Source organism: Sus scrofa, chromosome 15, assembly GCF_054392235.1.
Source record: "Sus scrofa isolate SSC_HxYL_T2T_F1_AM1 chromosome 15, Sscrofa_HxYL_maternal_Yorkshire_Landrace_v2.0, whole genome shotgun sequence".
Lineage (NCBI taxonomy): Eukaryota > Metazoa > Chordata > Mammalia > Artiodactyla > Suidae > Sus > Sus scrofa.
The window spans coordinates 66,786,729-66,797,643 of NC_139397.1; the positions used below are offsets into that span (position 1 = coordinate 66,786,729).

Sequence of the window (10,915 nt, forward strand, 5' to 3'; positions counted from 1 at the left end):
GTCATCAACATCAAAAAAGTATTACTTCCTTTTTTATACTAAGTCTTCAAAATCAGTATGTGGCTTAACACTTACAGCACATCTCATTTAGTGTTAGCTAAATTCCAAAGCTCAGTAACTACCTGTGGCTGGTGGTTAGGAATTGACTACCCAGATCCAAAGCTCAGTAACCACCTGTGGCTGGTGGTTAGGAATTGACTACCCCAGATCTTGTCCATTTTAAAAAATGGCATCATATGTATAATGTATGTATTTACTACATACATTAGTGTTCCTGTATTGCAAGTTAAATTTACATAATTAATGATTCAGTATTGGTGTCGTATTCTACTTTTCTTTCACATTATCAATTTAAGATCTATTTGTGATAATGTGTGTAAATATGTTTAAACTGCCATGTTATATATCTCATGCATAAATAGAATTTGATATATTTATTTCTCCATTGACATGCTTTTAAGTTGTTTTCAGTCTTTTACTTTCTACAGCTGAACATACAATGCATATCATTATACCTGTCTACAAGTGCCTATATTTGCCATCTAAGAGAGATGCTGAGAGAAATTAAATATAAAACGTCATATGTCAGAAAGGGATATGACTATATCATTGAGAACTTACAGGATAAGAGATTTTCATTTGAGAGATAGTGCAATCAAAATCACTAGAATAACTTTTTCCAATTAAACAGCTTTGCTGGAGTTCCCATTGTGGCTCAGCAGGTTAAGAACCCGACATAGTGTCCATGAGGATACAGGTTTGATCCCTGGGCTCGCTCCTGTGGGTTAAGGATCCTGCGTTGCTGTGGCTGTGGCATAGGCTAGCAGCTACGGCCCCAATTTGACCCTAGCCTAGGAACTCCATATGCCGAAGGTACGGCCATAAAAAACAAAAACAAAAAACAGTTCTGCTTCTTCATTTCTACCCCAGCTTTTAAGTCTCCACATTGTTGAAATGTTGAGAACTGCTATAAGTTAAGGAGGGTAGTGACATTTCTGGACTTTTTCTGAGCCCTGGGTTTTGACAGTCAAGAAATTTTCCTAGTCCTTTATACTTTGGGAAAAGGCTAACCATGAAGGACCATGCTGCCTTCACTTATGTACAAGACAAGCGTGTCCTCTGTCATGAATCCCATGAGACTTACTGTCCATCCATCCTCATGACTCCCTCCTTTACTTGCTACTATAAAACCCCAGATTTCCTCCATCTCCTCTGAGAAGTTCCTCATTCACAAATGTTCTCCCTGTTGCAATTGCCTGAGTTAAGTAAGTCATCTCCTTAATTTTATAGTACATTTGTCTTGCATATTTTGGGTGCCGTGACTTGGACAGGTCTGCCTCCTACTTCCCTTTTTTTTTTTTTTTTTTTTTTTGGGTCTTTTCTAGGGCTGCACCTGTGCCATATGGAGGTTCCTAGGCTAGGGATCTAATTGGAGCTATAGCCGCTGGCCTACGCCACAGCCACAGCAACGCTGGATCCAAGCTGTGTCTGCAACCTACACCACAGCTCACGGCGACGCTGGATCCTTACCCCACTGAGCAAGACCAGGGATTGAATCCGAAACCTCATGGTTCCTAGTAGGATTTGTTAACCACTGAGCCACCAGGGGAACTCCTGCCTCCTACTTGCACGTCCTCATTTATTCCACCCAGGCCAAGAGGCCTCTTCGAGACCATTGGGCTCCATTCCTTCCTGGCATCCCCAGCAGTGTCTGTTGCCCACTGGCAGCCTGGCAAGGATTTGACTTTGATATCTTCTAAGCAGTCCCTTGTTTTCTGGTTCTGTTCTTTGGGTTTCATGGGCTTACCATGCGGGGATCTCTGTCGGATGTATTAATGATTTATAGAGACCTGCCTCTCGAATGAGAGACAACAGATAATCTGGTTTGTTAGTCTTTTCTGTTTGTCTAGCTGTCCATATTGAGCTCAAATAAATTAAAAATTCATACCCACTGTGATGAGAACAGCTCTTTGATATGGATCAGTAAGTTCTGTAATTATGTGTTTATGCTTGACTCACGGCTGAAATTTTAGAATTGAAGCTCTTAGGTATCTCTATGCTCGCACAATTATGCATCTGTAATTCAGAAGGGCTTTTACCTCCCATCGTGTGTGTAATATTTCTCTGCCTCAAGATGATATTACTAAATTAGGTTATAGGATTTCTTAAAAGAGCTCTATTCAGATGGCTTAACAATAAATCATCACTTGTATAAATTGAATATTCCTAAAACTCCTAAAAGTTAATGACATTGGATCTCACCACTTTCAGTGTGCTTGACTTAAAAAATTATCTTTACGGAAACCAAGTTGAGTAGATTTTTTAGAAATTCAAGCTTACATAATTTAGATAAAGTTTTGGCAAACAAGACTAGCTTAATATTTGGGGCTTAATAAAAACAACTTCATCTTCTCTGATTTATTGGGGTTAAGCATAATATATACATAGATTTTTATCCTACTTGGGAATGTTCTGTACAAACTTATACAGGCTTACTGATTGATCGAGCTAGTATTACTAATGTTTAGTATTGTTAATGTTTATAATTATTAAAAACATAAATTTATGTTTAACCATATAAAGTCATTATAAAGACAAGCTGTGTTTCAACAGTAATTATGTTTTATAATAATGTAGACAGGAAGAGAATTTTTTAGGCATATTAAAACCTTAGATTTATACTAAATGGAGTTCATAGATATTAAGTTGTCACAAGACATGTTTCCACAGTATTTTCTTAGCCTCTTTGCTGAAAACTCCATCTTGTCCTGCTTTACTTTACCCTATCTTCCTGCTTGAAAAACAGTCACAGTGATGGCAAATGACTTAAGCTTAAGAACAAAGAACCAAAGGCATAAGCTGAATGAGGGTCAGCTGAATGAGGACATAATGTGTTGGTCTAGGCACGCCTGACCTGTGCAGATTGGCACACTGTTTGCACAAGCATGATATGTCCTCAGAAGAATAAGAGAAAGAGGAACCTCATGGCCAAGTGGTTTATGAGCGGTCGTTAGAAGAATATGCATTAGCAAAGAGAGCCTAGGTGTAAACCTAGGCACGCTGGGTTGCCACAAATAGGCATGCCCTTCGAGGAAGCACGGTGAGGTTTTTCTGAAATGCTATGCATAGCTTGCTAACTCAAATGCTAATGATTGTTAAATGCCTAAAGGTCAGAGTGAAAGCTTCACTATCTACCAGCTAAGTGACTTTTAAAATAATAAAAAAAAGAACTTATAAAATAATTAAAAAATAACCCTATATCCTGCACCTATAACCCCCTCCTCACTTGACATAATCCTAAAGAGCACAATAAAAACAGTGTGGTTTCTTGAGGCAGTGCTCTTGGTCCCTGAGACCTTGAGTCCCCCGGTTCCCACCTTTACTTAAGATAAATGTCTCTGTGTTTTGTTTTATGTTAACTTTTTCCCTTAAGTTTCACAGCACCCGTTCTTCAGCCCCATCCTGCTGAGCTGGTCTCCGCATTAATTGAATATCTAGATCCTTTCAAAGTAAGATGGAATACTAAAACACATTAGTATATAAGCATAAATTAGATGTGTATGCTTTTCTTTGTATGTTATAGAGAAACTATACAGTTGGGTCTGTCTGTGAATATGTTCACTTCTACCAATTTAAGAAGTTGTGCTATTGGTGTATGTAAGACTATAGATGTATATTTATGAGCTCAGCTCATCTGCTGGAAAGTACTGGTGTGTGACGGACAGTTCATGGTTATCTGCCTCCTAGTTTTTTCTGTGAAGCGGAAGTCACAGTGGTTAGGTAATATGTGTGCGTGAGATGCTACCAGAAGCAGTAGCGGCAGGAGACACAACTTTGTGTGTAATGACGTGTTTCTATTAAAGGAAAAGAAAATGCTTTTGTCCTCACGTAAAACGACTGGTAGGAGAAATCTTGCAGGATGAAATCTGAATGGCTGTAGAAGTTTCATTAAAAAAACGGAGTTTTATTTACCATGGTTAATAAAGGCTATTTAAGGTTTGATGGTGTTTTTTCTGTCAAAAAGAACTTGTGTTGGGAGTACTCATTGTGGCTAAGTGGTAAGGAACCCGACTAGTAAAAATGAGGATGAGGGTTTTTTATCCCTGGCCTCACTCAGTGGGTTAAGGATCTGGCATTTTCGTGAGCTGTGGCGTAGGTCAAAGACGCGGCTTGGATCCTGCGTTGCTGTGGCTGTCATGTAGGCTGATGGTTACAGCTCCGATTTGACCCCTAGCTTGGGAACCTCCTTATGCCATGGGTGCAGCCCTAAAAAGACAAAAAAAAACCCACATTTTTTACAGCATCTTGGTAAAACAAATGATGTAAACAAAAGCATTTTTTTTTTTTTTTTTTGTCTTTTTAGTGTTACACCTGTGGCATATGGAAGTTCCCAGGTAGGGGTCAAATCAGAGCTACAGCTGCCAGCCTGTGCCACTGCCACAGCAAAACCCGATCTGAGCCGCCATCTGTGACCTACACCACAGCTCACTGCTACGCCAGATCCTTAACCCACCGAGCAAGGCCAGGGATCAAACCTGCATCCTCATGAATACTAGTGAGATTTGTTTCTGCTGAGCCACCATGGGAACTCCTCTTTTTTTTTTTTTTTTTTTTCTTTTTAAGCCTTCTCAGTAATCTAATAGAATAAAAAATGATACTTTTCTTGAACACAATGAGAGATTGGTGTTGAACTTTAATCCTCCATCCCTTTATGTTCTTGGGGATGGCTAAGCACAAAGGACCACCCTGACCACACATATTCCAGAGAAAGAGAGGCCCCCACCCTCTTCTCCATTCCTGTAAGACTCATGTCCATCCTTTCTCATGATGCTAGGTCACCTGCCTCTCTAAATCCCAGGTTTTTTCCCTCTTCCTTGAGACAGTCTTCATTAATAAATGGTCTCCCTTGTGCAGTAGTCTGAATAAAACTATATCCTTAATCATCCAGGGTTAAACTAAGTGACCTTGACAAATTAATAAATGTAACAAGCAATGTGTATAAAAGAAGATGACAAAATGGTCTATTTTGTGATGACTGTAGAAATGAGCCTTGGGAGTTCCTGTTGTGGCTCAGTGGCTTAAGAACCTAACATAGTGTCCCTGAAAATGTGGGTTCAAGCCCTTGCTTTGATAAGTGAGTCAAGGATCTGGCGTTGCTGTGAACTGTGGCATAGGTTGCAGATGTGTCTCTGATTCAACCCCTATCCCGAGAACTTCCATATGCTGCAGGTGAGGTTCTAAAAAGAAAAAAAAAAAAAAAAGAAAAGAAAAGAAAAAAGAAAAAGAAATGAGCCTTGAAAAAAGATATAGAAGGTCAGGTGGGAAAGGGGAAGTTTAGCTTACTGGTAGCCCCCAAGAAAACCAGAACTATCTTCCATATATACTAACCCTAAGAAACAAATGAATTATTATTGAATTTACAGCATCACATTAAACATCTTAAAAGCATCTGGAATAATTGCCTTTAATGCAAGTTCTTCAGCATTATAAACTGGAATTCGTGATTGAGAAAAAAAAATGTGTTAATCTCCAAAGGGCTGATAACCACAGAAGGGCATTTATATTGTGAGCCACAGGGTAGGGAATTCTAAGTCATGATCCAAGAGCAGTTTCCTGCCCTAAGACATAAAAGTTCATCCAAAGCAGGAAGAATCACGGGATCAGGTATAATTGGTTTGTCCCTTAGAATGAATCCACAGTTGAGGCTGGAGTATGTCAACACTAATAGAAACCCTGGGCCAAGAAGTTAAAGCGCATTGCCTGGGCTACTGCGGCAACAGAGAAGAGCACCAAGGGCCACAGAAGCTGAGAAAGGTATCTGAGAGGCACAGCACTGATGTGAGCACGACAGTGTGGTAAGGAAAAGGCAGGTGAGAATACCCCAGCCTCCAAGGAGGACCAGTTTCTTATAGAGCAGAAAGTCCTCTGGGGATCAAAGCTGCGCTTGTTGGGCATGAAGAGAAAAGGGCAGCGCGTTTGATGGCAGCTTGGAAATAAATACCATAGGATGTATTAAAGAGTCAACTGGTAGTCATGATTGTTTCCTAAGTAGAAGCAGAACCTTAAGAAACAGTTCTTTATGTGAAAAGCAGGCTAAATGGGAAGGAATAAGGGTTGATGGAAGACAACCTAATATGGCACATTTCTAATGGCGCAGCTATAAAATTCTGTTGACAGACTGTCTTACGAGTCAAGTCCCTCAGTTCAGGCAAGACAGGCTCTTCCTAATATGAAACTCCCTGTCTATGTTCTCTTGCCTAATGATGGCTGAGCTACAAGCATCCGAACTTCCGTGAGAATCTAGATGTGAAGAATTTAAATTTTACTGAAAGAGGAAAATGATTCTATGGCTTCCGCAACAACCCTGGTGGTGTAAGACAATACAGCTCTGGGAGCTGGGCCCCATCGTATCATAAGAACATGAGGCTGCATGAGACTTACTTCCACTCTGAGCCTCCCACACTCTTCTTTCTCTTTTTGAATTACATCAGGAGCCCAGTGCCATTAAAATGCACTCCATCTGAGCAGCCTCTGACAAAGATGTATAGGCTCCTTGTTCAGGCTGATAATTTCACACCCTGAGCCCTCTAATACATTCACCCCTTCCAACTTGTACTCTGGGATCATCTGTTCATGTTATTTGGAGGAGAGGCTGAGAGCTTCCTGGGGGAAGGGCAGGAAGGACTTTGGTAGTTGGCGGCTGTGCTCAGACTCCCCGCCTTGTCTCACACTGTTGACTATAATCCTAGACTTGTACACAGTCAGCCAAGCAAAAAAAAAACAACAACAACAACAAAAAAAAACTGACCATTCCTGGGCTGACCCTTCTTAGTTAGGAGCTAAATAAATATCTTATGTTTCTGGAGCAAAACCTTGGGGGTCAGGAGGTTCTCAAGTACCTTTCTAAGAGGCTTTTCAAGTATTTGTTTTAATATCTACAGTTCCTCCATGGGAGACAGAGGCCTCTAGCTGTGTGACTTTGGATAGTCATTTAACCTTTCTGTGCCTCAGTTTCCTCATCTGTAAAATGGGAATAATAATAGTACCTCCATCACAGGGTTACTGTGAGATTTAAAGACATTAATATCCTTGATACATTTAGAACAGTGCCTGGCACAGACTGAACTACATATGGGTGTTTGCTGTTAGTAGGGCATTTGTGATTATTAGGAAGAGGAATTTGGGTAATTACAATTTTCTCAATCTTTCATTTCCAGAAATGATCAGTCACCCCAATAATTTTTTGTTGCTGCATGTAGATTGGCATCCTAAATATTTGCTTGGCTGGCCCATCTCTTGCTTGGGTTCTGAGTCACAATAGATTGCCATGAAGAAGTGTGATGTAAGAAATAAGTGAACCAGGGTTTGCCTTTGACCCCTGTTAAGCTAGACAGGAGGTGCACTATCTTTTCAGAGCATGGGGCCCTAAAATAGATATACAAAGCCAGTAGTTCTCTGACAGGTGCAGAAAGAATTGGGATAAAATCATTGGTGGTGGGAGGATGGGGCAGAGGTCAAAGGTCAAGGGGCAATTATTTATTATGAAAAAATATATCCAAATCTGTCAAATAAATACTGACAACATATGCATCTCTTGAAAGGCTGTATACTCTTTTTCTCCATGATGCTGCTATTTTTTCAAAAATTTTTATAACTCTGGAAATTTTCAGAAAGCCAAATTAGAAAGCATGCATGAAAAGATCACTATTTTATTTGTTTATCCTAGCCTCTGTTGGGCATTTGGGGCTGTCCGCTGTATTCACTGGACTTGGCTCTGGATGTCCTTTGCCTATTTCTATTTATTTTGTTTTTTAAATGATTTTTATTTTTTCCATTATAGTTTGTTTACAGTGTTCCGTCAGCTTTCTACTATATAGCAAAGTGACCCAGTCACAAACATATATGTACATTCTCTTATTTATTTATTTATTTATTTTAGTGATCTTTTTTTTTCCTTTGGCTATTTCTAAAAAGCTAATAAAGAGGCACTTCCACTGCTGAGGCTGTCTCAATCTCAATTCTGAAAGTGGTATTAGCACTGGAATAAGAATACTTAATTTGTATTTTAGGTGGTGATATGGAATTTCTTGAATGTTAAAAAAAAAGAATTGTATACAACCCAACAGCAAAAAAAACAATCAATCAATGGAAAAATGGGCAAAAGACCTGAATAGACATTTCTCCAAAGAAGATATACAGATGGCCAACAAACACATGAAAAAATGCTCAACATCGCTGATCATAAGAGAAATGCAAATCAAAACTACCATGAGATACCACCTCACACCAGTCAGAATGGCCATCATTAATAAATCCACAAATAACAAGTGCTGGAGGGGCTGTGGAGAAAAGGGATCCCTCCTGCACTGTTGGTGGGAATGTAAACTGGTACAGCCACTATGGAGAACAGTTTGGAGATACCTTAGAAATCTATACATAGAACTTCCATATGACCCCGCAATCCCACTCTTGGACATCTATCCGGACAAAACTCTACTTAAAAGAGACACATGCACCCGCATGTTCATTGCAGCACTATTCACAATAGGCAGGACATGGAAACAACCCAAATGTCCATCGACAGATGATTGGATTCGGAAGAGGTGGTATATATACACAATGGAATACTACTCAGCCATAAAAAAGAATGACATAATGCCATTTGCAGCAACATGGATGGAACTAGAGAATCTCATCCTGAGTGAAATGAGCCAGAAAGACAAAGACAAATACCATATGATATCACTTATAACTGGAATCTAATATCCAGCACAAATGAACATCTCCTCAGAAAAGAAAATCATGGACTTGGAGAAGAGACTTGTGGCTGCCTGATGGGAGGGGGAGGGAGTGGGAGGGATCGGGAGCTTGGACTTATCAGACACAACCTAGAATAGATATACAAGGAGATCCTGCTGAATAGCATTGAGAACTTTGTCTAGATACTCATGTTGCAACAGAAGAAAGGGTGGGGGAAAAATGTAATTGTAATGTATACATGTAAGGATAACCTGACCCCCTTGCTGTACAGTGGGAAAAAAAAATATTAAAAAAAAAAGAATTGCATTACTTTTCAGTCATTTTTGCAGTCTTGGATGTTATTAAATGGCTATACAGTTGACCCTTGAACAACATGAGGGGGTTAGGGGAGCCAGCCTTCTGCATGCAATTGAAAATTCTGGTATAACTTATAGCTGACTGTACACAGGCTGTTCCTACTGAAAAAAAATCCTCATTTAAGTGCAGTTCAAACCCACATTGTTCAAGGGTGAACTGTATTTTCTAGGTAAATAAAACTCAATGCCTCATGATCTTGCCTAGAACAATGAACGAAATACATTTAGCCAGCTATTTATGTCACGACAGCAGTGTACCTTTTAAAGGAAATATTTGCAAGGTAATTCTGAGTTCTTACTGTGTGCGTGCAAATCGTCCATATCAGAGTTGCCAAATCACACAGCTGCATGTGGTGGAGGCAGTCAAGGTAAGGATTTTAAGAAAAGTGTTTAAAAAGCTGTTTCTGTTCTCTCCCTTGTAGAGGCTAATTTATCCGTGGTACTACCTTCTTTGACAGGAGTTGAAATGTACTGCTCTGGGAATGCTGACTGCATTATAGTTAAGTCATTCGTGACTGTTAAATGGTTTGCATCCTAGCAAGACCAAGAGGTATCAGAATTGCACGAGCCCACACATTTCCACTGCAGAGATTCTGCTCAGTGGACTCTTACATATTTGTCATTACAGTTTTCACTTCCTATGAGGTAGTGAGCCAGGGTTTGCCTTCAAATTCCGACTGGTATGAGCTTGTAGAAACAAAAGAGTCAGGGCACATATTTTGAGATGGCAGACCTTAGGAAAATTACAAGGACATTCCACATCATTTCATGCCCAACACCTAGTCTAACTGTGGAAATTGTCACGAGCATGCATGTATATACAGACTGCTGTACAGACAGCTGGTTGACCCCTGGCATGGCTAAACACTGGCCAGAAAGTAAGAAATGTTGCCCAAAGCTGATCCTTTGCTAATTTTAGACCCTGGACATAAGGAGTCATTTTCACCAGAAAGTTATATACTATTATTTTAAATTGGCTTCTCCCAGATGCAGACCTTGAATGAAGGCTTTGAGTGCATATTGTTTCTTTGGGAGATAATTCTAGGCAGGCTCCTTAGGGGAATGGGAAAGTGAAACAGAAGGCAAGGAGACAAGTAAAAGGCCCACTGATGAGCAGATTACCACGGGGAGTAACTGGGGCTCCATCCATGGGGGTTTTGCATAGAACACTTCTCAGAATTGAGGTGAGCTAGCTGGGGTATTTGTCCACTAACTTCCATTGGTTATTAGTTGAAGGCTGTTCCTGGGGGCCTCAACTCCCTGGCTTGAATGGTCACAGGGACCCCTCAGGCAGAGTTGAAGGTGTTTGCCTTCTGAAGTCCTGGGGAATGAGGAGTTCCAAATGGAAAGAGATGTGGGCGAAGATGCACAGAGTTTGCTACAATTTTTACCCTCATTTCATAAACCTGGCAACTAAGAGATACTTAGTATCTTGCTCAGTTAGTGGGGATTAAAAATATACTAGCAGTAGACTCTGCTAGACACTGTCTCTCAATTCCCCAACATGTGTTTTTAAGGGTGGGGGAAGGATAGATCTTTTTTGGGGGGGGGAAATATCCCGCAGCATATGGAGTTCCCAGACCAGGGATCAGATCTGAACTTCAGTTTTGACCTACACTGCAGCTGTGGCAACACTGGATCTTTAACCCCCTGTGCCAGGCCGGGGATCAAAGAGACACTGATGATCCCGTTGTACTACAGAGGGAACTCCAAGATGAATCTATTAATAAGTGTTTCTCTATTAACATATTTACTCCTTGTGGTGAAGAGTTATTTTCACCTCCTCATTCTGCTTTCCT

At 40.3% G+C, this 10,915-nt stretch overlaps 1 protein-coding gene across 2 annotated transcripts in view; it reads left to right on the top strand.

Moving 5' to 3' along the window:
• Positions 1-9,066, top strand: part of FUT10 (fucosyltransferase 10) — a 429,533-nt gene extending 420,467 nt beyond the window's left edge. The window contains exon 13 of one of the 2 annotated variants that reach the window (XM_085000164.1): positions 8,070-9,066. The gene's annotated coding sequence lies outside the window, so the exon portion shown is untranslated. The remainder of the gene's footprint in view (positions 1-8,069) is intronic. The other variant, XM_085000131.1, reaches the window with a different exon arrangement.
• The last annotated feature ends 1,849 nt before the right edge of the window (positions 9,067-10,915 follow it).